Here is a 13,967-nt window from a genome sequence, read left to right as displayed (position 1 = left end):
AAGGACAAGTCTTGGAGAAGAGCATGGAAAAGGTATTTGTGAATATTGTAATCACTTGCCTTTTAATAAAATACTATCTTAGAAATATACCAGGCTTAAACTTCAAGCAGTGGCACTGTGTCCAGACATACAACTAGTATTGTCATGTTGGCAGTGGTGGGGCATTTTGTTGATGTTTTTGTGCTTGCATTTGTACGTGCATATATGTGTGCGTGTTTGTGAAAAGGTGAGGTTTACTATGATAAAGGATTGACTTACATAGTTATGAAGACTTGGGGAATCACAGTTATCTTGGAGCCTTAGAAAAGCCAATTGCATAAATTCTTACTGGAAACTTTAGACCTGGGGCCTAAGAAGGACTGGTGCTCCTGTTTGAAGCTAGGGAAACGATGTCTCAGATAAGAAAGCATCGAGCTTCCTCCTACTTTGTCTTATTTGTTTGTTTGGATGAGTCAAACATTTGGGGAGCAGCCTGTTTTACTTGGTTTAGATGTTAATTTAATCCAGAATTACTCTTGTATACACACACAGTAATGTTTGACCAAATGTCCAAGCAGTCAGAGAACACCTAAATTTAACCATCGCACCATCAGAATGACAAAGTTGATTCGATATTTGACAGTGTTTTAAAGAAAATGGATATCAAATAACAAGGATAGATCTCTGAGAGGTGACAAACATACAACAGATGCAGTGGCTACCTCACCACACTAGCTGTGGTGGAGGCTGCATAGCTGCCAGAGTTAAGAAGGTGGAACTGGGAGCTGAGGGACCAGCTCACTCCTATATTCACAGAGCTGGTAGTAAAGCCCATGGGAAAATGAAACCGTCTGTCTTCCTTAGGGTTTTACTGCTTTGAAGAGACATCATGATGGGGGACAACTTTTATAAAAGAAACATTTAATTGAGGCTGGCTTACAGTTTCAGAGGGTTAGTCTGTTATCACTATGGCTAGAAGCATGGAGACATGCAGGCAGACATGGTGCTGGAGAAGGAGCTGACAGTTCTACATCTTGATCCACAGGCAGCAGAAGGAGACTGTGGCCACACTGTGGGTAACCAACATATAAGACCTCAAATCCCCCCTCCTCCACACCATGACACACTTTCTCTAACAAGGCCACACCTCCTAATAGAGCCACTTTTATGGCCAGTCTTTGGGGGGGCCATACCTATTCATACCACGATATTGTTGCTCATAGATAACATGGTCCCGTAGAGAAGAACCCCAAGAGATTTAGAAGGAAAGTTGCAGGGTGTAAGATCAGAACGCACAGATCAGTTGTGCCTTATATCACACAAAACCCGAAAAGGAGAAAGCAGTTTTCATTTACAATATCATCTCAGAGAGTAAAATACATTGGAATTAATCTAACCAAGGTGGTAAAAGACTTATACAGTAAATATTACAAAATATTGCCAAAGTAAAGAATCCCTAAATAAATGGAAATATGTTCTGTTCTTATCAGTAGACATGCCAGGACTCTCCAAAGCTAGTATTATCAGAACTGTAACAATGGTTTTAAATGGAAAATGACATCTCTGAATTAATTTGGAGCTGCAAGAGGCCCTGAATGGCCAAAATAGCCTTGAAAGAGAAAAATAAGACACCTGTGGTGGCACATGCCTTTAATCTCAGCACTCAGGAGAATTTAAAATTGACAGGCCATAAGTATAGTAGTATCTGTGTCCAGTTGACTTTCCGAGTGTATGCCACATCTACTCAGTGAAGGAAAGAATAATTTCACCACGTTATGCTGGAATAATTGTATTTTTGCATCCAAAAGAATGAAGTCATACCTGTCCTTAGCCCTTATATAAGTCATACCTCAAAATAGATCAACCACCTACATGTGAGTTAAAACCATAAAACTTTTGGAAAATAGAAAGGACCTTGATTTGTGCAGGTTTTAGATGTGACATCAAAAGCACCAGGACTAAAGGTTAATGGAGGGGAGGGGGCTAGCTAAGTAGAAATCATCAAGTTTTAGAACATAAAATATCAGAGATACCACAATTAAAATTGATAGATAAGCCAGAAAATCAGGAAGAATGTAAAAGACTAAACAAAAAACCCATCAGTCAACTTTATGTAATTGATAGTTGTAGAACATCTTATTCAGTCTTAGCAAGCCCACACTCCGCACGTTTATGTGGAACTTTGACAAAAAGGAAGCTACATCCTGGCCTTAAAGATGACGTAAAGTGACTTGATAAGTTGGAAATGTTTGAATTGTGCAGAGTAGTTCTGTGACCACAGTTGGAAGTAGAGGAAAATAGTGAAAGATACCTGAGAGATCCTCAAATTCTTAAAAAGGCCACAATACTGCTTTGAGTAATCCTAATCAAATAAGAAAAAGAGAAAATGGAGGCGGTGTAGTGGCATGTCCCAATAGTCCCAGCACTTGAGAGCCTGGCACAGGGGCAAGTGAGCTTGAATCTAGCTAGCCTGGGTAACATGAGACTTGCCTCAGGGAGCTAACAGGAAGTATTTTGAGCTAAATGAAAATGAAAACACAACCAAGCCGAGTGGCCACTGTAACTCCAGCATTTGGGAAGAAGTAGTGGGAAGATCAAACCTTATCTCAAAATCAAACACAGATACAAACCTAAACAGAACATGAAAACTGCCATTTGTGAGAAGCAGCTAGAAGAACACTTTAGGAGAAATCTATAGCAAATAAACACAGTAGTCTAGCTTCTAGCCTGTAAAAAGAAAACATTCAAGAGAAAAGCAAACGATAACTGAAAAAAGTAGAGTATCAGAACTAAAACTTGAAGGAGAAAATAGAAAAAGAAAAGAAATAAAGAATTAGTTCTTTGGGGGCTCAGCAGTTAAGAGCACTTGCTCTTCTTGCAGAGGATTGGTATTTGGTCTTCATTATATACCTGGTGCCCAAAACTATTTGTAATTTCATATCCAAAGAATCTGATGCCCTCTCCTATCGTTGGACTATCTCTGGCCCGCCAGCTGCCCAAGTAATGACATGGAGACCTTTTATTAATTATGAGAGCATGACCTTAGCTTGAGCTTGTTTGAACTAGCTCTTATATTTACTAACCCATTTATTCTAATCTGTGTTCTGTCACATGGATCATTACTTTTCCTCAGTTTCGTACGTCCAACTTCCTCCATGCCTGATTCTTTGCCCAGAAGTCCCACCTATCCTCTCCTGCCTTGCTATAGGCCATCAGCTCTTTATTATCTAGTCAGAAGGTAATGGATGGAACATTTACAAAATGTGATGCAACCATAAGAATAACAATACTAAAGTCTGGCCTGCAATCAGATCTCTGCTGGTACAGAAATCAGCATTGGAGTAGTACAACGACAACCAAACAGACAAAACAAACAGATTTTAAGGAACAACTTAAATCTATAAATCGATAGCCTGTGACTCCCAAACTTCCAGAGCTCTTACCCTGACATAGGAAATGCATTTGTAGTTAAGAACCTTATAGAAAAAGCTGTAGGAAGAGATAATATCAGTTATATGCAAACTTTAGACTATTGAAAAGGAGAGAATACTTCCCAGTGATTGTGTAGTACAGATGCTACAAGTCAGACTTAGAGATTGGTGTCTGTGTCATAAATATAGCTAGACTCTTAAGATTATTACAAATGGAATTCAGATAATTACAAAAAAAGGAAACTATATTATGACCAAATAAGGTTTACCCCCAGAGTCTAAAGTTGACTGAACACTCAAGATTCCAGAAATGTATTTTATTATCTTCACAGTGTAAAAGAGAAAACCATGTTTCCCTCTGAGCAGAAAAGAATATTGGCAGAATTGGACCTTCATTCCTGCTTAAAAACAACTACTGTGTGCAGACTAGTGAAATAAGGGGTCTTCTATCCCCTGTAAAGGCCTGTCTATGAAAATTATGTAGCTAGCCTAGTTATTAATTTCTATGAAGATTATGTAGGCAGCCTCTTTAGTAATGACACCATGAATGTCTGATAAGGAGCATCCAGTTTTGTACTAGAGCTTCTAGTCAGTGAGAGTAGGGAAGAGAGATGAAAAAGTAATCCAGCAATATGATTTTGTCACATTGTGCAGCATGTATGAAAGCAATACTAAAACTGCTTGGCTTGAGAAGGTTGTAGAATGTAATTGAAACATGTAAAACTCAATTGCATATCTGTAGATTAGCCAAAACAGTTAGGCATTGAAATTTAATGTACTATTTCCAGGAGCATCCAAAAAAAAAAAAAAAGTAATTAAGTAGAGATAAAGGTAACAAAATGCACATGAGATTATACACTTTGTATTATAATGCACAGCTGATGGAAATGTAAAAGCTTAAGTAAGTGATATAACCTGTTTATGCATTGAACAGTCTGCAGTAGATTAGTTCTCCCCAGCAGGATACTGTAGTTCCCATGCAAGCTCAGTCCATACCCCAGCAAAGTATTTGTTAGGGATGGACAAACTGGTACGAAAACCTCTTCAGAAATGCAGAGGACCTAGCTGAGCAAAGTCATTTTGGAAAAAGAATGCAATTGTATTATATTAATTTGCTGGATTCATAAAGTCACATGTAAACATGTCAGTACATTATTGGTGTAAATAGGTAGTGGAAACAACATGGTGATCAAAAATAGTTCCTGGATGACCCATTAGTTTTCACCTAAGAAGGGTATCACTCAGGCTGGGCTTAATCTTGGGTTATGGCTGTCCCCTTATCTCAGCCTTACTGGGAATTGGGACTACAGGCATATACCATCTCTCCACATGCAGATTATGAATTTTATGTGTGGGGGGGAATATGTAGGCATGTGAGTGCAAGTGTGTGTGAAGACCCAAAGTTGACATTAGGTCTTCTCTGGTCGCTCTCCATGTTATTTACTGACAAGTACTCTTGGGAAGCCAGAGCTTCTGATCAGCTAATCTAGCTAACTAGCTTGCCCGGAGGAATCTCCTTTCCCTGCTTCCCAGTGCTAGATTACAGGCCGCTAACTACGTCTGTCTTATCTGGGCTCTGGGGATCTAGTTAGGCTGGTGACTGAGTTTGTGCCTGGACCCACATGATAGAAAGAGAACTGACTCACAAGCTGTCCGCTGACCTCCACATGTGTGACAGGGCACTGGGTGCCCACACAAACACACATACACTAAAATAAGAAATGTAAGAAAAATTAAAACTTGGGGCTGGAGAGGTGACTCAGTGGTTAATCTTCCAGAGGATCTCATCTTGATTCCAGAAACCCACATGGTGGCTCACAACTGTCTGTAACTTCAGTTCCAGGAGATCCGATACTCTCTCTGGCCTCCACTGGCTTCAGGTACACAAGTGCTGCAAGGCATACATGCAGGTAAATACCCATACACATCATCCAGCCTTATATGATGGCCCACACCTTTGATCCCAGCAGAGACAGACACATTTCTGAGTTTAAATCCAGCTCAGTCTGCATAGAGAGCCTTGAGGCAACCAGAGCTATTCAGAAACCCTGTTTCAAAATAGTTGGGATATGGATCCCAAAGTGGCCATCTCCTGCAGGGCTCCCCGTGGAGGGATAAGGACCACAACCCACACACAAAACCTTCAAACCTTGTTTTTCAATGTAGGTTGTTCATTGAACCTGGAGTTTACTGGTTAGGCTATACTGGTTGGCCAGAAAGCCCCATAGATTCCCCTGTCCCTGCCTCTCCAGTGCTTCCATACCTGACTCTACATGGTTACTGGGGATCTGAACTCAGCAAGCACTTTGGCAATGGAGCCATCTCCTGAACTCCTGTGTCCACACTCTACAGCTTTTGTTTGTTTGTTTGTTTTTTTCGAGACAGGGTTTCTCTGTATAGCCCTGGCTGTCCTGGAACTCACTCTGTAGACCAGGCGGGCCTTGAACTCAGAAATCCACCTGCCTCTGCCTCCCAAGTGCTGGGATCAAAGGCATGCACCACCACTGCCTGGTACACAGCTTTTTAAAAACAAAAACAAAAACATATATCAAAGCCAGGCCATGGTCATGCATGCTTTAATCCCAGCACTTGGGAGTCAGAGGCAGGCAGATCTCTGTGAGTTTGAGGCCAGTCTGCTCTACAGAGCAAGTTCCAGGACAACCAAAGCTACACAGAGAAACTCTTATCTTAGGGGGCGGGGCGGGGGACCAAATAAAACAAAAAGAAAAGAAAAAAAAGTTGAAAACCATATGTTAATACAAAATTACAGCTTTAAACTCTAAAGCTAATTGTATTTTAGTTATACCCCAATAAAACTTTTTTTTTAAAAGTTAAAATAGAGAAAGTGGCTGAGTGTAGTCAAAAACAACAATGAACTTAAAAGATGTTAACCTTGAGTGACTGGCTACCAAGCCCATTCTCAGCTGCCATTGTTTGTCAGGGCCTCTCTGTAGTTGGTCTTCAAAGCATCTTGTGTTATTAATAAGGTCTGTTAGCCAATGTGCAATCTAAAATACATGAGATGTTTCTTTATAATGCTGGATTTGTCATAACATCTCAAAACTTTGTTTTAGGATCTACTTGAAGTTCTGTAATTTTTGTTAGTTATCTTCAGGATATCATGTTTTATTACTTATAAAAATAATTTCACAGAAAACTATTCTCAAAGGCTCTTTGGACCTTGTTCTGAATTGTCCTGTTCATCTTCTGAACATTACTGCACCTGAATTTGCTTTCCTTAAGGTCTGGTCATGTGTGCTCAGTGCTTACAGGATAAAGAAATATTGTCTGAGGCAAATTAGGTGTAGCAATGTGGGAGCCTTTAGTTCTCTGAGGCGTTTCCAACAGGTACATGTTTCTGCTAGTCATTTAGTGAATGAATGCCGGTACACTTTTTAAAGTATAATTTTTTTAAAGTAATAACTTGCTTCTAATGATATAACAGTATGTAGTAGTCATTTGATGGCAGTGGATTGTATTAATATACTTGTTAGATTATTACAGTGATATTTCTATAAGTATTGATGAACATCATCTTGTTTCTCATTATATGTTGTTGCAGAAAGTGGACCACATACAAGAAAAGGAGGGATTCAGCCTCTTAAGATACCATCTTAATTAAGATCAAAGAGTACTTAAGTTCTGTTTTGGAAAATGGCCAAGTGAAACAGTTGTTGGTCATTGAATACTTTGGCTCCATTGATTAGATTGGTTAGTAGAAGAGGCTAGAGAATTAAATGCCCTTGCATTTCTAAGCCCTAGGTGGAAATAGACAAGACGAAGGAAGATGAGCATACCGCATGCATTTACTGTCAAGGATGTCTAGTTCATTCTTCCTCGGTGGCTTGGAGTGGAAGTGCTGCCTTCAGCTGAGGTCAGTGTATGAACGTGCTAATCTCAAATAGCTGGGGACAGAATGAAATTGATTTCTCACATACGCTGTGAATTATTTATTGTCTGATAGAGCAGCAACATATGTTTAGTGCTTTTACCTTTACCTATATAATGCTCTGTACTCTAGGAGTTATAGGTCCTACGTCAACTCTTTTACAGTAAGAGCTTTGGGATTCTATATGAATTACCAGTCAGAAACCTAAACTCCAGAGGAAGGAGGACCAGTGAGAGAGGAGTGCAAGACCAGAGATAAACACTGTGCCATTGTGGGAAGTGGAATTTTCCCACTGTAGTTAAACACTAGAAGTGATTCTGACAAAATCAGATACAAATTTTTAGTTTTTAATAACAAAAAATCAAAGTATGAAGAATAGAAATCATGGCTGGAGATACGGCTCTGTGGGAAGGGGCTTCTTGCACAAACATGAGATCCTGAGTTCTGCTTCTCAGCACCCTCGTAAAAAGCGCCACTCAGGAGGACACAGGTGGTGGATCCTAGGAGTTCATTAGCCAGCCAGATGAATCAGGGATCTCCTGGTTTGGTGAAGAGAGCCCACCTTAAAAAAAAAAAAAAAAAAAAGCAAAACAAAAAAAAAAAAAACAAACAAAAAAGATAGTGATGGAGAAGACATCCACTGACCACTGGTCTACACATGCATGTGCACATGCCACTTGCGTTCATATACACATAAAAACATGCATGCATACACCACATAAGTAGGAATAAAAAAATGGAAGCTAGAAATGCGTGTCCTGAGTTTTCATTGTGGAAGCCATTTCTGGACCACCTGTGGCTTGGACCAAGACGTTCTGTTGACCCTTTCCACATCAGCATCTGGCGTACAGTGTTTGGAGTTAGGAAATGTTGAATGAATTCTGTTTTATCTTTGATCTGTTTTCCTTCACAGGACAGTGTTAACCACTAGCAGTAATTTTTGTCTCATTAACTTTTACTCCTAAGCCCTTCTCTGTAGTATTTTGTTTGGTTTTTATCATCTTTCAGACTTCTTCACCTTCATATTTAAACTGCTTATTCTTTGACCTTTTCACAAAAGTCTTTGGCAGTCCTGTTTCTTGAGGATTTTGCTTTACCTAACTTCCATGTCTTAAGCTGGCATGGTCGCTGAGGCAGAGGCATATAAATCTCTGATTTTGAAGCTAAGCTGTTCTAAATAGAGAATTCCAGGACAGCCAGAATTATGTAGAGAGATCGTGTTTCAAAAAAAACAAAACCAAACTTCTATGGCTTTCATTTCTAAGTTTAAAATAGTATTTTAAAATACTATTTTATCATTTAAAATAGTATTTTAAAAGAATGTCTTATTCTGATTTTTAGTTTTATTACATTTTGGTCATAAACTTGTATGATTTTTGCCTTTGGGAATTTTAAGATTTGTTTACTATATATAATCATTTCTGAGAAATGTGCCCCCAAAGTTTTAGGAAATAGTATATATTCTGTGTAGTCTATTCATTTCAGTTTAGTTCAGTGCTTTTTATGTTTCTTGAGCACTTGTTCTAATTTACTTTTCATATGACTAAAATACATTCTCAGTTCCCTCTGCCTCTGAGTACCTGTTGCCTTTTATTTGCATCACATTTGATATTTCATTATACTGAATGTCTGTTTAGTGCTGGCACCTCTAAGGGGGCCCACATTTCCCTGCTTATCTTTACACCAAGGGTACAGTTGGCTTGATGAAGGCAGACATTCTTGTTTGCTTTGACCATGGACCCAGACCTTCTTTGGCCCATTTTATTTCTGTTTACTTTGTTTGCTTGCAGCCGTAAAGTTGAACATCCTTACTCAGACTGGAGACTAAAAGCTCAGCACCCTAACAGAGGAGGACTTGGGGCAGTTGAGGAGCTTATTCTTGTGTGAACCCCAACATTCTAGCACTTGCCTCTTCCCATTGGGTAGGATAGAAATTTGAAATGACGTGGTCTAGCTTTTAGAATGGATGGTGAGGGCTGGGGATATCCCCAACTTAATGGACACAGATGGCTTGAGTTAGCAAGATCCGAGGTGGCTGATGATAGCTGCCCAGTGTCTTCCTTACCACAGCACAGCTGCTTCCATCATCTCCACCTTCGTCCCCGCTACCCATTAGAAACTGTTTTCCCTCCTCACACATAGCTCCTCATCTGAGAAGTGACTCATATATACATGCCTGGGCTAGAGAGTGGTCTTGGTAGGACACTGGGGATGCACACAAAATATGTTTCTTTAATTGTATTCTTTGTTGGCCAAGTGTTTCCCAACCATACTTTCTGTTTTTTAGAAAGGCCCTCAAGTTAAAGTTTCAGTGATACACACAGTTCTAAAAGAATTGCAGATGGGAAGGGTTTAAGAAGTTCTGGGCATTGTTTTACAAAGGTGAATGGGTGTAGAGGGTAAGGTGTCCTTGTCCTCACACATAAGTGTTAGGGGAACCAGGAATGTTAAACAAGAAGGGTTGTTTTCTTCCAAGGAAGAGATGTATAACCTGCTTTCTGCCCAGAAGGCTGGGAATGGACATGGTTAATAGACTGGTGACTTTTGCACTTTCTGTATGACAGAGACCACACCAGATCCTTTCCCAGACCTTTAAGATGTCACATGTAGTCAATTTATAGAACCCATCTTTATATAAGAGATTCCATGAACTTTATAAAGAGTTTTCATGTAGTCATGCTTTCAGCTTTATTGTATACATGGGATTGAGTTGATATATCTGGAAACCTTTTTTCAGTTTGTGCTGTACTTAAATATGCCTAAAATAAACTGCCTGGTATCAGACTCTCAAAGTTTGAACCAGCCCCGACTACTGGGTTATGGTGAACCAGATTTCCTTCTTGTTTCATGCTGATACTCTGCTGGCCTCCTTAGTTGCAGAGACCCCTCACAGATGGTTTTAAGACCCTGTCACGGATGTGTGAAAACACAGAAACCAGAGTGCAGACAAGGTAACTGGACCACGGGAGTTAGGTCTTTTTTCTAGTTATAGTCATTCACAAATCTTTGCCTTTGACTGTTCCATGCTCCAGAGGTATCTAGAGTGACACAGACAAGTTGTGCCTTAGGAGGATTCACAGACAGTATAACAGATGCTTTTAAAAACTGTATATAACCTAAAATTTATCATCTGAACCATCAATGCATTGTCTACATCTGTATTTTTTTTAGGGGAGGGGAGGAGCAGAAACCACATAGTCCAAGGTGGACTCCAACTTTCCAGGCAACCAAAGAGATCTTAATTTTTGATCCTCCTGAGTGTTGGGATTAAAGGTATAAATCACCGTATCTTTAATACCCTTGTACATGTGCCAGGGATTAAACCCAGGGCTTTATGCATGCTAGGCAAGTATTGTACCAGCCAAGCTACTTTACTAGCCCAACTCTTAATTGTGTGTGTGTGTGTGTGTGTGTGTGTGTGTGTGTCCGTGTCCACTGTAGAAGAGGACTAGTTAGTCTTTTGTTGTTATTTGTTGGGATGTAGGGGTGCCTAGGATAGAATCCGGGGCCTTGTACATGCTGGGCAAGTGCTCTTTTATTGAGCTTCATCCCAGCCTTTAGCAAGTCTTTAAAGTCCGTAGGCCCTGGAACTCTTATAGTTGTAGGTGGACTGTATTTTCATGCCTCCAAACTGTCAAGAATCTGCTACTTTAGAAAATGAGGATTGCATTTTTTCATAGAGATAATAAATCTCTGATTGACTTTATTATGTATTATTATTAATTTTATACTTCTGGTCATGAGAGTGGTCTGAGAATCACTCTGTATTAATAGTACATTTATTTTCTAAACAAGTTATTGACCATCTTTAGACCTTAGATTCTTTAAATTTTTGTGCATGTATTTTATGTGTATAGGTGTTTTATATGCATGTATGCCTGGACACCACTTTCATGCCTGGTACTGGAAGGTATTGGGTGCCCTTGAAACTGGAATTATAGATGTTTCTGAGCCATCTTGTGAGTATTAGGAATTGAACCTGGGTCCTCTGGGAGAGTGACCAGGGCTCTTAACTGCTAAGCTATCCATCTCTCCTGGATTGTTTGAGCAAACTCATCCTGTGTTTCTTCCCTCAGAATTCCCCACACAGGAGATTGTAACCATCATGTTTAAGAAAGGATACACTCTTTCAGATGTTGGGCAGATATAATTTTGTCAGAGAAGGTTAGGTAGGTATTCTTCTCAGTTATGAATCAGATGGTATTGCTACTGTGCAGTTCTAGAGTCTAAACCTGGCACTTTTCCTCCTGTCTGCTCTGATGCCTCATCAATTACCTGCTACCCATTTTCTTAGGACTATAAGCACTAAAACTTTTTCTCTCCTGGAGTCCACAGCCCTTGACCTCCCTGGAAGCATTGCACATCTTGAGGAAACAAGCACTTCCTGTGGTTTTCATTTATTCATAATGGTATGTTTCCAGTAATGGTGAAGTAGTTTGATTCTGGAGACCACTGGTGGTCTGTTTATTGCCTGAATAACTCTAGTATTTCTAATGATGCCATTACTCCTGTTTTACGGGTGTTTATTGGCTGCAGTTATTCATATGTAAAAGGAATTATCTAGTACCTATTATATAAAGTAGAATTTATTACATGTTTCTTGTATAGTTGCTAGCTTTCACAGGGCTTTGCAACTTTATTGTCTCTGAATGGCAAAACCCACGTCCTTGATTATTATTATGGTTTTGCTCACTTACTACATTGCATACCCACAGTTAAACAGATGTCAGTTAACATAATGTGGTGGAGTATAGAAAAGAAGGGAAGACAGGTTTTGGGGTGGCTTTGACCCTGGTTGTTGGATGTGAGTTGGACAGTTCCTTCTGTGTTCTTTATTTTGTTGTTTGTCCATTAAGGACATCATCTATGTTGTTGGCTGTTCTGGGATCTTGGAATCCATGTTAGTCCCTCATGTACCAGTATATCAGAATACTTGAAATGGGGCAATTTATAATGAGCAGAAATTTGTCAGCCACAGTTCTGGAGTCAGGGAAAGTCAGAGGTGACACTTGGCAAAGGCCTTACTGCATTGTAATGTTACAGAACATGAGTAGGTGAGGGGCCACCCAGAGGAGCAGACATTCCCTTTCATTAAGGCATCAGTCCCACTGTTAAAACACAGCATTCATGGCCAGACACCTTTAAGGTCTCATAATTGAATCAGTGGGGTTTGGAGGAAGCAGACATTCAAGCTGTAGCAGTTTCCCTTGGCTTGCAGGGATTTAAAAAGAAGTCATTGAGACATCTCTGGGGGAAGGTATTAAAGAAGTAGAAGTTGTTCCTTCTGTAAGCCCCCAGAGGAATTTTTAGTGACGTTTTTCAGACATTTAAGACATATTTCCACTCCAGAACTTTCATACTTAGACTTTGTCTGGAATGTTCTATGCCCTTAGTGTCATATAACTTGTTTTTTGCATTTCTTGGATTTCAGTTTAGGCACTCCCTTTTGAAACGGTCTTCCCGACCATTCTATTATGGTTTCTGTGTAAACTCTTACTCTGTGCTTGGTTTAGAAATGTTTTTTTATAATCAGCCATAATACTTCATCTTCACATTTCTTCCACAATTGACCATTGGGCTTATTAGCCACCTACCTCCTACATATTCACACATTTATTCTCTCTCTTTAGTTTTTTCTTTTTTCTTTTTCTTTTTTTTAATGTGTATGAGTGTTTTTGCCTATGTGTCTGTCTGTTCACTATGTGTGGTCAGAAGATGGATGTTGTGCCCCAACCTGGAACTTGAGGTTCAGATGATTGTTAGGGGCCATGTGGGTGTTAGGAACTGGAGCATGGTTCTCTAGAAGACTCTGCAGTCTTTCCAGCTCCATGTTTACTCTCTTGACTGTCTATTTTCGCCATATGCTAGAGTACAGACAGTGCTGGCCTGTTACCTTGACCTTGTGGGTTTATAATTTTAAAGCAAACAGTGTTAGTCAAATACAGTCAGTCCTCATTATTCCCAGCAGAGTTACGGCAGGAAAACATGCTGCTTCTTGCTTTGGTTCTCGTGTTATAAACAGGTATAATTTTTGTGCTTTCTGTACTCCCATGATTTTGACTTCATTTGTTTTGTTTCCTCTGTGTAGCCCTGGCTGTCCTGGAACTTACTTTGTAGACTAGGCTGGCCTCAAACTCAAATCCACCTACCTCTGCCTTCGGAGTGTTGGGATTAAAGGCATGTGCTACCACGCCTTGCTGATTTGACATTTTTGTACTTTGTGTGTTTGTTGATGCTCTTCACACTGGCTCCAAGTATATGTTAAAGTGTGGTAGTGGTCCTGAGCAGAAGCAGGCTATGATTGATGTACCTTACATGTTTGATAAGCTTTGTTCTGCCATTGTTTAAAGTGCTTGCCCATGGCTGGGCAGTGGTGGCGCATGCCTTTAATCCTAGCACTTGGGAGGCCGAGGCAGGCGGATTTCTGAGTTCCAGGACAGCCAGGGATATACAGAGAAACCCTGTCTCAAAAAACAAAACAAAACAAATAAACAGACAAAAAAGTGCTTGCCCATGAGTTACATGCTAATGAATCAACAGTGTTTGAAACAAAGGTTATGTACTGATTGGTTGGCAAAAGCTAATGAGCATGTATTAGTAGGAATGTAGTTCAGTACTCCCTCTAGAGCATCGGAAGGTACTTGCTAATTTGCTAATGAAGTGTCTCC

The 13,967-nt window shown here is 39.9% G+C and overlaps 1 protein-coding gene across 4 annotated transcripts in view; it reads left to right on the top strand.

Annotated features, from left to right (window-relative positions):
- Positions 1-13,967, top strand: part of Kiaa1958 (KIAA1958 ortholog) — a 131,221-nt gene that overhangs the window by 24,365 nt on the left and 92,889 nt on the right. For 2 of the 4 annotated variants that reach the window (XM_076934883.1, XM_034502717.2), the window contains exon 2: positions 7,167-7,284. The exons of the other annotated variants lie outside the window; for them this stretch is intronic. The gene's annotated coding sequence lies outside the window, so the exon portion shown is untranslated. The remainder of the gene's footprint in view (positions 1-7,166; positions 7,285-13,967) is intronic. 4 annotated transcript variants of the gene reach the window in all.

The sequence above is a fragment of the Arvicanthis niloticus genome, chromosome 5 (genome assembly GCF_011762505.2).
Source record: "Arvicanthis niloticus isolate mArvNil1 chromosome 5, mArvNil1.pat.X, whole genome shotgun sequence".
Classification (NCBI taxonomy): domain Eukaryota; kingdom Metazoa; phylum Chordata; class Mammalia; order Rodentia; family Muridae; genus Arvicanthis; species Arvicanthis niloticus.
The sequence above is the reverse complement of the archived record's forward strand: the minus strand, read 5'-3'. Positions and strand labels throughout refer to the sequence as shown.